This window comes from Heptranchias perlo, chromosome 35, assembly GCF_035084215.1.
Source record: "Heptranchias perlo isolate sHepPer1 chromosome 35, sHepPer1.hap1, whole genome shotgun sequence".
Lineage (NCBI taxonomy): Eukaryota > Metazoa > Chordata > Chondrichthyes > Hexanchiformes > Hexanchidae > Heptranchias > Heptranchias perlo.
This window is the reverse complement of record NC_090359.1, coordinates 12,420,692-12,435,622: the sequence shown is the minus strand read 5'-3', so window position 1 is coordinate 12,435,622 and position 14,931 is coordinate 12,420,692. Positions and strand designations below refer to the sequence as shown.

The following is a 14,931-nucleotide window of genomic DNA, read 5'->3' as shown; positions in this document are numbered from 1 at the left end:
CAGGGCTCTGCTCAATCACAGACTGATACTGTACAGTACATGGCAGAGTAAAGCTCCCTCGACACTGTGCCATCAAACATTCCGGGGGCAGGTGCATCAAGGGTTAAATGAAGATTAAATCTCCATCCACACAGTCACAGAGGATGTCATTTGTGACTTTGACAAGGGCCGTTTCAGTACAGTGGCAGGAGTGGAAACCTGATTGGAGGGATTCAAACATGGTGTTGTGGGAAAGATGGACATGGATTTGGGAGGTGACAAGACTTTGGAGAGGAAAGGGAGGTGGGAGATGGGGTGGTAGTTTACAAGGACACAGGGGTCAAGGGTGGGTCTTTTGAGAAGGAGGGTGATGACGGCAGATTTGATGGGGAGGGGGACAGTACCTGAGGAGAAGAGACCATTAACAATGTCAGCTAACATGGGGCCAGGAAGGGAGGTTGTGTGGTCAGCAGATTGTTGGGAATAGGGTTGAGGGAGCAGGAGGTGGGTCTCATGGTCAAGATGAGCTCAGCGAGGGCATGAGGGGAGATAGGAGAGAAACTTGGTGAGCTCGGGGAAGGGAGGGGAGCGGCAGAGGCAGCTGAATGGATGGTCTCAATCTCAGTGACAAAGAAGTCCATGAGCTCCTCGCACTTTTTGTTGGAGGTGAGGGTGGAGGAGTGAGGGGAGTGGGGTTTAAGAAGACGGTTTGTAGTGGAGAAGAGAAGCCGGGGGTTATCTTTACATTCCAGGATGATCCTGGAATAGTGAGCAGTTTTGTCAGAGGAGACAGGACCCGATAGTGCTTTATGTGGTCCAGCCAGATCTGGCGATGAATGGCCAAAGCAGTTGTCCACCATAAACTTTCAAAGCTGTGTCCCTTGGACTTAAGGAAGCAGAAATGAGGGCAGACCCAGGGGGATTGACCAGGGTGAGGGAGAGTGATGGCTTTAATGGGTACAAGGGCGTCAAAGGTGGAGGTGAGGGTGTGATTGAGCAAATCAGTAGCTGCAGAAATGTCGTGGTGAATGGAGGGACAAAGTCCAGAGAGTTGGGAATTTGAAAGTGCCTTTGTAAGTGACCTGGGGGAGGGTTTTTTCCAGGGATGAACACAGAAGGAAGTGGGTTAGTCCCACTCCCCGGCTCTTTCCCCACAGCCCTGCAATTTATTACACGTCAACTATTTATCCAATTCCCTTTTGAAAGTTACTATTGAACCTGCTTCCACCTCCCTTTCAGGCAGTGCATTCCAGATCATAACAACTCGCTGTGTAAAAAAATCTCTCCAAATCCCCCAATGATTTCTTTCAATTTATCTGAAATCTGTGTCCTCTGGTTATTAACCATTCCATCACTGGAAACAATTTCTCTTTACACACTCTGTCAAAACCTTTCATAATTGTGAATGCCTCCTTTGAATCGTCCGTTAACTTTCCGGTTGTAGTCTCAGTGCCCTTCCTGCTAGTGCTTTATTTTAGTTCCCATGTGGTCCAGCGGTTAGGATTCTTGGTTTTTACCCAGGTGGCACGGCTTCGATTCCCGGTGTGGGAATAGTTAACTTTTAGTTTCAGCCTCCCAATTTGCCTGCAGTCCAGGCTGTGGCTGCTGCTTTCTCTCTCATTTCTGTGTCAGTCCCACAATCACACTGAGAAATGAGGCAACAGTGCACCAAAAACTGAAGGGAAGCAAGCAACAATGTCACGACAGGTTGGGCAGCAGCTCATGGCCAAGTGTTTGACTACAGTCCTTTTATTATTTACTGTAAAGCCCGAGTCTGAGTGAAACACACACAGAACATTCGGGAAACACTCAGTGAGTCGGGCCCCATCTGCGCAGAGAACGGACCAATCAACTGAGAGACTCAATGAGACGAGGAGCGAGACACGGCCCCCTGTGAGAAACAAGGAACTTGCATTTGTATGGCACCTTTCACATCCTCAGGACATCCCAACGCACTTCACTAGAAGTTCAGTCACTATCGTTTTTAAGAGAAGGTAGCAGACAAGTTGTGTACAGCAAGATCCCACAAACAGTGATGAGATATTGAGCCGATCTCCTGTTTGTTGGGTGCTGATGGTCGAGGGAAGAATGTTGGCCAGGACACCGGGAGAACTCCCTGCTCTTCACAAATTGCCACGGGATCTTTTACACCTCGGAGCAGATAGAAGGGACCCCCATTAAACACCTCATTCAAAGGACAGCACCTCTCACGATGCAGCTCCCTTTCAGCACGACACAGTCAGTCTGGATCATGTGTCCCAGTCCTGGAACTGGAGCTGGAACCCACACCCTTCTGAACACCATCCTGACTCTCTGGTGTTACTCTCACCCCCGCCTGGTCATGAACCAGACTGTGCCACTCCCAGAGTAACTGATGACCACAGCCTCAGCCCTGGGTCCCGGTCTGCACCATAACCGCAGCCTGTTACCGCTCATAGAAAGTGGCGTGGGATTCCTGAGTTCATTCTATGATGTGCATTGGGGGAGTGGGACTACATGGATTGATCTTGCATGGAGCCGGTAAGGACTCGATGTGCCAAATGGCCTCCTTCCATGCTGTGACCTTTCTATGATTCTCTGATTCCATGTGGGTGGAGAGGGTTACAAGGAAGTGATCAGAGATGGCCTTATCCATGATTGACACGATCAGGAGAAGAGAGACCACGTGAGATGGCAAGGTCGAGGGGGTGGCCATGAATATGGGTCGGGGAGTTTCTATGCAGGGAGAGATTAAGGGAGGATAAAGTATCACACAATAGACTTGTTAGCAAAATTGAAGCCCATGGGATTAAACGGACAATGGCAGCATGGATACAAAATTGGCTAAGGAGCAGAAAACAGAGAGGAGTGGTGAACGGTTGTTTTTCAGACTGGAGGCAAGTATACAGTGGTGCCCCCCAGGGCTCGGTATTAGGGCCACTGCTCTTTTTGATATATATTAATGACCGGGACTTGGGAGTACAGGGTATAATTTCAAAGTTTGCAGATGACACGAAACTCAGAAATGTAATAAACAATGTTGAGGATGGTAACAGACTTCAGGAGGACATAGACAGACTGGTGAAATGGGCAGATGAAATTTAATGCAGAGAATTGTGAATTGATACATTTTGGTAGGAAGAATGAGGAGAGGCAATTTAAACGAAATGGCACAATTTTAAAGGGAGTGCAGGAATCGAGAGAACTCGGGGTGTAGTTACACAAATCTTGGAAGGTGGCAGGACAAGTTGAGAAGGCAGTTAAAAAAGCAAATGGGGCCCTTTGCTTTATTAATTGAGGCATTGAATACAAAAGCAAGGAATTGATACAAAACCTTTATAAAACACTGGTGAGGCCTCAGCTGGAGTATTGTGTTTAATTCTGGGCACGTAACATGAAGAAGGATGTCAAGGCCTTAGAGAGGGTGCAGAGGAGATTTATTAGAATGGTACCAGGGATGAGGGACTTCAGTTATGTGGAGAGACTGATTAAAGTTCCATCTGAACTGCCCCATCAAACACTCCCAGGACAGGTACAGCACGGGTTAGATGCAGAATGAAGCTCCCTCCACACTGTCAAATCAAACACTCCCAGGGCAGGTAAAACACGGGTTAGATACACAGTAATGCTTCCTCTACTCTGTGCAGTTTATATCTCGCCTCAGATTTCAGATAAAAGGTTGGTTTCCTGGACACTCTGCTGGTGTCTCTCTGTCTCTCTGCACTCAGTTACACCGCTCTCTACCTCCCTCTGCTGGTGTCTCTGTATCTCTGTACTCAGTTACACCGCTCTCTACCTCCCTCTGCTGGTGTCTCTATGTATCTCTGTACTCAGTTACACCGCTCTCTACCTCCCTCTGCTGTTGTCTCTCTGGATCTCTGTACTCAGTTACACCGCTCTCTACCTCCCTCTGCTGCTGTCTCTCTGTATCTCTGTACTCAGTTACACCGCTCTCTACCTCCCTCTGCTGGTGTCTCTCTGTATCTCTGTACTCAGTTACACCGCTCTCTACCTCCCTCTGCTGGTGTCTCTCTGCATCTCTGTACTCAGTTACACCGCTCTCTACCTCCCTCTGCTGGTGTGTCTCTGTATGTCTGTACTCAGTTACACCGCTCTCTACCTCCCTCTGCTGGCGTCTCTCTGTATCTCTGTACTCAGTTACACCGCTCTCTACCTCCCTCTGCTGGTGTCTCTCTGTATCTCTGTACTCAGTTACACGGCTCTCTACCTCCCTCTGCTGGTGTCTCTCTGTATCTCTGTACTCAGTTACACCGCTCTCTACCTCCCTCTGCTGGTGTCTCTCTGTATCTCTGTGCTCAGTTACACCGCTCTCTACCTCCCTCTGCTGGTGTCTCTCTGTATCTCTGTGCTCAGTTACACCGCTCTCTACCTCCCTCTGCTGGTGTCTCTCTGTATCTCTGCACTCAGTGACACCGCTCAGTCTGTCCCCGCAGCTCCTTCGGGAGTTTCATGATTTTGAAATTAAGTCTTTTTCCTCTGTGACTTGTGAAGTTTTGGTCAGTGAAATGTTTGAGAAAGAGATGGAATGAGAGCTTTAAGTGTGGGACAGAAGTTGTTTAACGGAGAAGGCACACGATGCCTTAAATTGAGCAGTGGTTTCCCGAGTGCAGCGGTTATCATGTTTACATCACTCATGAAAAGTCTCTGATTCAATCCCGGGCGGGACCATTATTTGGGAAATTGCTCCGCGTGAATCTCCAGGATGAGTTTCTTCTCCTGTGAAAAGCGGGCGATAATTGATTTTTCCTGTTAAATTTGGCAACCGCTGCACCACATTCCTTTCAGGGAGAAGGGATGATGGAAGAAAGTGCCCATGAACCTGATTAAATGAGGCCAAACACAAGATAATATTAAGATATCATCAGCTGAACATTAACATAACCTGAGCTCCGAGATCTGACCGGGTCCCATTCCCCCAGAGGGAGGAATGAGCGGGAGGGGAAATTCCACCCGGTTTATATTTTTGTCCAAGGTGATGTCACAAAGTCCAATTTGCAGTGGAGTCGAAATAGTTGAGTTTGGAGAGCGTGAGATTGAAGATCTGAAGGTCTCTGGGTTTGATTCTGTGTTCGGTGATTTTTGTTGCTCTGTTCTCGTTCTTTGAGTCGATTCTCGCATTTATTTCACTGAAATTTTAACCGGCACAGAAAGGTTGGGGAAGAAATAGACAGGCATCAAGAATGGGAAATATTGATAGTGTCTTTATTGAGTTTTTATTTCTCTTTTCTCTTCTGCCTTTTTCTCTGGAATTTATCTCTCTCGGTGCCGGGAGACCATTTGATTTGAGGCATTTGTCCTAAACTGATGTCTTCTCCACATCTCGGGGCGGTCAGACCCGCTCTGTCTGTTACTACTTGTGACCATTGACGGGAACAGGCCGCGAGTTAAACGTTTATCAGCAAACCGACAGAGAGATAACACAACGGGAATCAAACCCATTGGGCATGATTTTATCGGGGATGGGGGTCACGGGGGTCATGAGGTCATGGGTGGGTCACTCATCGGGGGCATCGGCGAGTCCGTCATCGGGGGTCGGGGGTCATCGCGGGGGTCGGAGATCATGGGGTTTGTCGCTCGTGCAGGGGTGTCGGAGATTTGGAGGGGGTCGGCCGATCGCCTGTGTGGGATCACGGCAGGTTGGCTTGTTGGGCCAGGGGGAAGCACTCCTGCTCCTCCGGGCCCACAAGCTGTGCGATAAAGGCATTTACCTGCTGTTTCGGGCCTTCTCGCCTCCTCTCATGTGGTGTGAAGGAGAAGGCCCAGGAATCCCGGCCCCCAAGAGTTTAAATTAAAAAAGCTGTAAAAATGGAAGCCCACATGCTAGCGACATAAACACTCACACACAGACATATACACACAAACATACACACACCAATAACATGAAAGTAACACAGGACTACTTGACAAACAGCATGCTGCAGATAGAGCGAAGCGATCCCACAAACAACGGATCAGATCAAAGCTCTGCAGTCCTGCCACACCCATTTGTGAATGATGGTGGATAATTAAACAACGAACGGGAAGAGGCTCTATGAACATCCCCATCCTCAATGATGGTAAAGCCCAGCACGTGAGTGCAAAGTTTTAGAAACCGTCTTCAGCCAGAAGTGCCGAGTGGATGATCCATCTCGGCCTCCTCCCAAAATCCCCACCATCACAGAAGCCAGTGGAACATCGAGGTGAAGAGTGAAGCTGAGAGCAGATTTTAAAACCGCTGGAATATCAGTGAAATTAAATTGGCGAAAGTGGGAAACTCCGAGTCAGTTTTACACTGTATATTCCGCATCCAATATTGGAGATAAAAGCTTTGGAAGGCGGCGAAAGTTTAAACCCCCCGTCGGGGAACTAAATCCCGGTCTCCCGCGTGACAGGCGGGGATACTCACCACGATACTAACGAGGAACTGTTACATTGATCTTGCACTCATCCCAGATGGTGTTAGACATGCTTCACGTATCAGTGCATTTCTTTTAACTATTTATTTGATGACAATTTGTTTCATTTTCCACGGGCCACTCTTGAAAGAACCATTTACATTTACATCTCTTTGTTAGACAACGACAACTGACTCTGTCTTTCTTTCGTTCTTTCTTTCTCTCTTATCGTGGTGAGTTGCCCCACCTTAGTCCGGGGTTTAATACCCCGACTGGGAGGTAGCAGTTTTCAGACGCTAACTTTTAATTTTATGTCTTCGCCGACCTTCTTCCTAAACAAAAACTACAGAGCAAAAAAACAGGTGATTGTCACTTTCAGAATATTATTGTACGGAGACTATTTGAGGACTGGATGCAGAGCAATTGTGATTTTTACTAACTGGTGGGTTAGGTGACAGATTCGAAATTCATTCATTTCCCCCGCGCAGGTTCAAATCTGACAGACTTCAGATCCCGTCATTCATCAACCTGTTTCATCTCTGCGTTTCAAAATTCAACAAGTTTCTTGTAGAATTAATAATTCTTAAGTGAATTAAAATTCCACAGCATTGAGTACCTCGAGTTTTATGCTCATTTTAATTGATCTGCAAGATTTCACGAAATCTACGACAGAAATGGAACAAAAATCAGCCAAATTATCCATATTCTGACTCTCAGTATTTCTGAGTCAATCCATGTGTATGTGTGTCTGTGTCTGTCTGTCTGTGTATGTGCCTCATATTTTCTATATTTTCCTGAGAAGATCTGTCTCACTCTCTCCCGCGTTACCCACATCACGATCCAACATGAGATGGAAAAGTGGTCGGTAATTCTTCTTTCAACAGTGGTCCGTGGAAAGTTAAACAAACTGTCATCAAATGAACAGTTCAAACAGATTCACTGAAACTTGAAGCATCTGTGGTGAATATACGGCAAATGTCTGCACGAATTCCTCGTTAGTATAGTGGTGAGTATCCCCGCCTGTCACGTGGGAGACCGGGGTTCAATTCCCCGACGAGGAGGTTATTGCTGCTTTCGAAGCTTCACTTTCATTTATCTGCAATATTGGATGTTGAAAATACAATGAAAAACTGACTCGGCCTTTCCCACTTCCACAAATTGATTTCACAGCGATTTTAAAAATCTGCTCTCTGCCTCACGCTTCAGCTCGATGTGAGAACCACAATGATGGGCAAGAAATGAAACGCAGAATCGCGCTGTCACCAGAGAGAGACAGGTCTCGGAACAGGCGCAGACATGAAAGATCTCACATACAGCAATTAAAAGGATGCATGTTTCAGTGAATCTATTTTAACTACTTCTTTGATGACAATTTGATTAACTTTCCACATGCCACTGTTGAAAGAAGACTTACTTTCTATCTCTTTGTTAGTCAAGGTCCAGAGAAAAATTATTTGGGGAGCAGGTTAAAAGTGACAGATAGAAAGAAAGAGAGGGACACTCAGAAACGCATATAACAAGTGAGACAGACATAGTCATATTCACACATACACAAACACACACATTCCGAGCTACATAAACACTCGCACACAGACATATACACACACCAATAACCTGAAAGTAACACAGGACTACTTGACAAACAGTGGAAGCAGCATGCTGTAGACAGAGCTAAACGATCCCACAAACAACGGATCAGATCAAAGCTCTGCAGTCCTGCCACACCCATTTGTGAATGATGGTGGATAATTAAACAACTAATGGGAAGAGGCTCTATGAACATCCCCATCCTCAATGATGGTAAAGCCCAGCGTGTGAGTGCAAAGTTTTAGAAACCGTCTTCAGCCAGAAGTGCCGAGTGGATGATCCATCTCGGCCTCCTCCCGAAATCCCCAACATCACAGAAACCAGTCGAACATCGAGGTGAAGAGTGAAGCTGAGAGCAGATTTTAAAACCGCTGGAATATCAGTGAAATTAAATCGGGGAAAGTGGGAAACTCCGAGTCAGTTTTACACTGTATATTCCGCATCGAATATTAGAGATAAATGAGAGAAAAAGCTTTAAAAGGCGGCAAAAGTTTAATCTCCCCGTCGGGGAATTGAACCCCGGTCTCCCGCGTGACAGGCGGGGATACTCACCACTATACTAACGAGGAACTGCTGCGTTGACTGTGCACTCATCCCAGATGGTGTTAGACATGCTTCACGTATCAGTGCATTTCTTTTAACTATTTATTTGATGACAATTTGTTTCATTTTCCACGGGCCACTCTTGAAAGAACCATTTACATTTCCATCTCTTTGTTAGACAACGACAACTGACTCTGTCTTTCTTTCGTTCTTTCTTTCTCTCTTATCGTGGTGAGTTGCCCCACCTTAGTCCGGGGTTTAATACCCCGACTGGGAGGTAGCAGTTTTCAGACGCTAACTTTTAATTTTATGTCTTCGCCGACCTTCTTCCTAAACAAAAACTACAGAGCAAAAAAACAGGTGATTGTCACTTTCAGAATATTATTGTACGGAGACTATTTGAGGACTGGATGCAGAGCAATTGTGATTTTTACTAACTGGTGGGTTAGGTGACAGATTCGAAATTCATTCATTTCCCCCGCGCAGGTTCAAATCTGACAGACTTCAGATCCCGTCATTCATCAACCTGTTTCATCTCTGCGTTTCAAAATTCAACAAGTTTCTTGTAGAATTAATAATTCTTAAGTGAATTAAAATTCCACAGCATTGAGTACCTCGAGTTTTATGCTCATTTTAATTGATCTGCAAGATTTCACGAAATCTACGACAGAAATGGAACAAAAATCAGCCAAATTATCCATATTCTGACTCTCAGTATTTCTGAGTCAATCCATGTGTATGTGTGTCTGTGTCTGTCTGTCTGTGTATGTGCCTCATATTTTCTATATTTTCCTGAGAAGATCTGTCTCACTCTCTCCCGCGTTACCCACATCATGATCCAACATGAGATGGAAAAGTGGTCGGTCATTCTTCTTTCAACAGTGGTCCGTGGAAAGTTAAACAAACTGTCATCAAATGAACAGTTCAAACAGATTCACTGAAACGTGAAGCATCTGTGGTGAATATACGGCAAATGTCTGCATGCATTCCTCGTTAGTATAGTGGTGAGTATCCCCGCCTGTCACGCGGGAGACCGGGGTTCAATTCCCCGACGAGGAGATTATTGCTGCTTTCGAAGCTTCACTTTCATTTATCTGCAATATTGGATGTTGAAAATACAATGAAAAACTGACTCGGCCTTTCCCACTTCCACAAATTGATTTCACAGCGATTTTAAAAATCTGCTCTCTGCCTCACGCTTCAGCTCGATGTGAGAACCACAATGATGGGCAAGAAATGAAACGCAGAATCGCGCTGTCACCAGAGAGAGACAGGTCTCGGAACAGGCGCAGACATGAAAGATCTCACATGCAGCAATGAAAAGGATGCATGTTTCAGTGAATCTATTTTAACTACTTCTTTGATGACAATTTGTTTAATTTTCCACATGCCACTGCTGAAAGAAGACTTACTTTCTATCTCTTTGTTCGTCAAGGTCCAGAGAAAAATTATTTGGGGAGCAGGTTAAAAGTGACAGATAGAAAGAAAGAGAGGGACACTCAGAAACGCATATAACAAGTGAGACAGACATAGTCATATTCACACATACACAAACACACACATTCCGAGCTACATAAACACTCGCACACAGACATATACACACACCAATAACCTGAAAGTAACACAGGACTACTTGACAAACAGTGGAAGCAGCATGCTGTAGACAGAGCTAAACGATCCCACAAACAACGGATCAGATCAAAGCTCTGCAGTCCTGCCACACCCATTTGTGAATGATGGTGGATAATTAAACAACTAATGGGAAGAGGCTCTATGAACATCCCCATCCTCAATGATGGTAAAGCCCAGCGTGTGAGTGCAAAGTTTTAGAAACCGTCTTCAGCCAGAAGTGCCGAGTGGATGATCCATCTCGGCCTCCTCCCGAAATCCCCAACATCACAGAAACCAGTCGAACATCGAGGTGAAGAGTGAAGCTGAGAGCAGATTTTAAAACCGCTGGAATATCAGTGAAATTAAATCGGGGAAAGTGGGAAACTCCGAGTCAGTTTTACACTGTATATTCCGCATCGAATATTAGAGATAAATGAGAGAAAAAGCTTTAAAAGGCGGTATAAGTTTAAACTCCCCGTCGGGGAATTGAACCCCGGTCTCCCGCGTGACAGGCGGGGATACTCACCACTATACTAACGAGGAACTGCTGCGTTGACTGTGCACTCATCCCAGATGGTGTTAGACATGCTTCACGTATCAGTGCATTTCTTTTAACTATTTATTTGATGACAGTTTGTTTCATTTTCCACGGGCCACTCTTGAAAGAACCATTTACATTTCCATCTCTTTGTTAGACAACGACAACTGACTCTGTCTTTCTTTCGTTCTTTCTTTCTCTCTTATCGTGGTGAGTTGCCCCACCTTAGTCCGGGGTTTAATACCCCGACTGGGAGGTAGCAGTTTTCAGACGCTAACTTTTAATTTTATGTCTTCGCCGACCTTCTTCCTGAACAAAAACTACAGAGCAAAAAAACAGGTGATTGTCACTTTCAGAATATTATTGTACGGAGACTATTTGAGGACTGGATGCAGAGCAATTGTGATTTTTACTAACTGGTGGGTTAGGTGACAGATTCGAAATTCATTCATTTCCCCCGCGCAGGTTCAAATCTGACAGACTTCAGATCCCGTCATTCATCAACCTGTTTCATCTCTGCGTTTCAAAATTCAACAAGTTTCTTGTAGAATTAATAATTCTTAAGTGAATTAAAATTCCACAGCATTGAGTACCTCGAGTTTTATGCTCATTTTAATTGATCTGCAAGATTTCACGAAATCTACGACAGAAATGGAACAAAAATCAGCCAAATTATCCATATTCTGACTCTCAGTATTTCTGAGTCAATCCATGTGTATGTGTGTCTGTGTCTGTCTGTCTGTGTATGTGCCTCATATTTTCTATATTTTCCTGAGAAGATCTGTCTCACTCTCTCCCGCGTTACCCACATCATGATCCAACATGAGATGGAAAAGTGGTCGGTAATTCTTCTTTCAACAGTGGTCCGTGGAAAGTTAAACAAACTGTCATCAAATGAACAGTTCAAACAGATTCACTGAAACGTGAAGCATCTGTGGTGAATATACGGCAAATGTCTTCACGAATTCCTCGTTAGTATAGTGGTGAGTATCCCCGCCTGTCACGTGGGAGACCGGGGTTCAATTCCCCGACGAGGAGGTTATTGCTGCTTTCGAAGCTTCACTTTAATTTATCTGCAATATTGGATGTTGAAAATACAATGAAAAACTGACTCGGCCTTTCCCACTTCCACAAATTGATTTCACAGCGATTTTAAAAATCTGCTCTCTGCCTCACGCTTCAGCTCGATGTGAGAACCACAATGATGGGCAAGAAATGAAACGCAGAATCGCGCTGTCACCAGAGAGAGACAGGTCTCGGAACAGGCGCAGACATGAAAGATCTCACATACAGCAATGAAAAGGATGCATGTTTCAGTGAATCTATTTTAACTACTTCTTTGATGACAATTTGATTAACTTTCCACATGCCACTGTTGAAAGAAGACTTACTTTCTATCTCTTTGTTAGTCAAGGTCCAGAGAAAAATTATTTGGGGAGCAGGTTAAAAGTGACAGATAGAAAGAAAGAGAGGGACACTCAGAAACGCATATAACAAGTGAGACAGACATAGTCATATTCACACATACACAAACACACACATTCCGAGCTACATAAACACTCGCACACAGACATATACACACACCAATAACCTGAAAGTAACACAGGACTACTTGACAAACAGTGGAAGCAGCATGCTGTAGACAGAGCTAAACGATCCCACAAACAACGGATCAGATCAAAGCTCTGCAGTCCTGCCACACCCATTTGTGAATGATGGTGGATAATTAAACAACTAATGGGAAGAGGCTCTATGAACATCCCCATCCTCAATGATGGTAAAGCCCAGCGTGTGAGTGCAAAGTTTTAGAAACCGTCTTCAGCCAGAAGTGCCGAGTGGATGATCCATCTCGGCCTCCTCCCGAAATCCCCAACATCACAGAAACCAGTCGAACATCGAGGTGAAGAGTGAAGCTGAGAGCAGATTTTAAAACCGCTGGAATATCAGTGAAATTAAATCGGGGAAAGTGGGAAACTCCGAGTCAGTTTTACACTGTATATTCCGCATCGAATATTAGAGATAAATGAGAGAAAAAGCTTTAAAAGGCGGCAAAAGTTTAATCGCCTCGTCGGGGAATTGAACCCCGGTCTCCCGCGTGACAGGCAGGGATACTCACCACTATACTAACGAGGAACTGCTGCGTTGACTGTGCACTCATCCCAGATGGTGTTAGACATGCTTCACGTATCAGTGCATTTCTTTTAACTATTTATTTGATGACAGTTTGTTTCATTTTCCACGGGCCACTCTTGAAAGAACCATTTACATTTCCATCTCTTTGTTAGACAACGACAACTGACTCTGTCTTTCTTTCGTTCTTTCTTTCTCTCTTATCGTGGTGAGTTGCCCCACCTTAGTCCGGGGTTTAATACCCCGACTGGGAGGTAGCAGTTTTCAGACGCTAACTTTTAATTTTATGTCTTCGCCGACCTTCTTCCTGAACAAAAACTACAGAGCAAAAAAACAGGTGATTGTCACTTTCAGAATATTATTGTACGGAGACTATTTGAGGACTGGATGCAGAGCAATTGTGATTTTTACTAACTGGTGGGTTAGGTGACAGATTCGAAATTCATTCATTTCCCCCGCGCAGGTTCAAATCTGACAGACTTCAGATCCCGTCATTCATCAACCTGTTTCATCTCTGCGTTTCAAAATTCAACAAGTTTCTTGTAGAATTAATAATTCTTAAGTGAATTAAAATTCCACAGCATTGAGTACCTCGAGTTTTATGCTCATTTTAATTGATCTGCAAGACTTCACGAAATCTACGACAGAAATGGAACAAAAATCAGCCAAATTATCCATATTCTGACTCTCAGTATTTCTGAGTCAATCCATGTGTATGTGTGTCTGTGTCTGTCTGTCTGTGTATGTGCCTCATATTTTCTATATTTTCCTGAGAAGATCTGTCTCACTCTCTCCCGCGTTACCCACATCATGATCCAACATGAGATGGAAAAGTGGTCGGTAATTCTTCTTTCAACAGTGGTCCGTGGAAAGTTAAACAAACTGTCATCAAATGAACAGTTCAAACAGATTCACTGAAACGTGAAGCATCTGTGGTGAATATACGGCAAATGTCTGCACGAATTCCTCGTTAGTATAGTGGTGAGTATCCCCGCCTGTCACGCGGGAGACCGGGGTTCAATTCCCCGACGAGGAGGTTATTGCTGCTTTCGAAGCTTCACTTTAATTTATCTGCAATATTGGATGTTGAAAATACAATGGAAAACTGACTCGGCCTTTCCCACTTCCACAAATTGATTTCACAGCAATTTTAAAAATCTGCTCTCTGCCTCACGCTTCAGCTCGATGTGAGAACCACAATGATGGGCAAGAAATGAAACGCAGAATCGCGCTGTCACCAGAGAGAGACAGGTCTCGGAACAGGCGCAGACATGAAAGATCTCACATACAGCAATGAAAAGGATGCATGTTTCAGTGAATCTATTTTAACTACTTCTTTGATGACAATTTGATTAACTTTCCACATGCCACTGTTGAAAGAAGACTTACTTTCTATCTCTTTGTTAGTCAAGGTCCAGAGAAAAATTATTTGGGGAGCAGGTTAAAAGTGACAGATAGAAAGAAAGAGAGGGACACTCAGAAACGCATATAACAAGTGAGACAGACATAGTCATATTCACACATACACAAACACACACATTCCGAGCTACATAAACACTCGCACACAGACATATACACACACCAATAACCTGAAAGTAACACAGGACTACTTGACAAACAGTGGAAGCAGCATGCTGTAGACAGAGCTAAACGATCCCACAAACAACGGATCAGATCAAAGCTCTGCAGTCCTGCCACACCCATTTGTGAATGATGGTGGATAATTAAACAACTAATGGGAAGAGGCTCTATGAACATCCCCATCCTCAATGATGGTAAAGCCCAGCGTGTGAGTGCAAAGTTTTAGAAACCGTCTTCAGCCAGAAGTGCCGAGTGGATGATCCATCTCGGCCTCCTCCCGAAATCCCCAACATCACAGAAACCAGTCGAACATCGAGGTGAAGAGTGAAGCTGAGAGCAGATTTTAAAACCGCTGGAATATCAGTGAAATTAAATCGGGGAAAGTGGGAAACTCCGAGTCAGTTTTACACTGTATATTCCGCATCGAATATTAGAGATAAATGAGAGAAAAAGCTTTAAAAGGCGGCAAAAGTTTAATCTCCCCGTCGGGGAATTGAACCCCGGTCTCCCGCGTGACAGGCGGGGATACTCACCACTATACTAACGAGGAACTGCTGCATTGACTGTGCACTCATCCCAGATGGTGTT

The 14,931-nt window shown here is 44.7% G+C and overlaps 7 non-coding genes across 7 annotated transcripts; 4 read left to right on the top strand and 3 right to left on the bottom strand.

The window, feature by feature from the left end:
• The first annotated feature begins 7,342 nt into the window (after positions 1-7,342).
• trnad-guc (transfer RNA aspartic acid (anticodon GUC)) lies at positions 7,343-7,414 on the top strand. Its single transcript has one exon. It is a non-coding gene; the product is annotated as a tRNA-Asp (tRNA).
• Positions 7,415-8,437: 1,023 nt separating this feature from the next.
• Positions 8,438-8,509, bottom strand: trnad-guc (transfer RNA aspartic acid (anticodon GUC)). The gene has a single exon. It is a non-coding gene; the product is annotated as a tRNA-Asp (tRNA).
• A 961-nt stretch (positions 8,510-9,470) lies between these two features.
• On the top strand, positions 9,471-9,542 carry trnad-guc (transfer RNA aspartic acid (anticodon GUC)). The gene has a single exon. It is a non-coding gene; the product is annotated as a tRNA-Asp (tRNA).
• Positions 9,543-10,565: 1,023 nt separating this feature from the next.
• On the bottom strand, positions 10,566-10,637 carry trnad-guc (transfer RNA aspartic acid (anticodon GUC)). Its single transcript has one exon. It is a non-coding gene; the product is annotated as a tRNA-Asp (tRNA).
• A 961-nt stretch (positions 10,638-11,598) lies between these two features.
• Positions 11,599-11,670, top strand: trnad-guc (transfer RNA aspartic acid (anticodon GUC)). Its single transcript has one exon. It is a non-coding gene; the product is annotated as a tRNA-Asp (tRNA).
• A 2,056-nt stretch (positions 11,671-13,726) lies between these two features.
• Positions 13,727-13,798, top strand: trnad-guc (transfer RNA aspartic acid (anticodon GUC)). The gene has a single exon. It is a non-coding gene; the product is annotated as a tRNA-Asp (tRNA).
• A 1,023-nt stretch (positions 13,799-14,821) lies between these two features.
• trnad-guc (transfer RNA aspartic acid (anticodon GUC)) lies at positions 14,822-14,893 on the bottom strand. The gene has a single exon. It is a non-coding gene; the product is annotated as a tRNA-Asp (tRNA).
• Between the last annotated feature and the right edge of the window lie 38 nt (positions 14,894-14,931).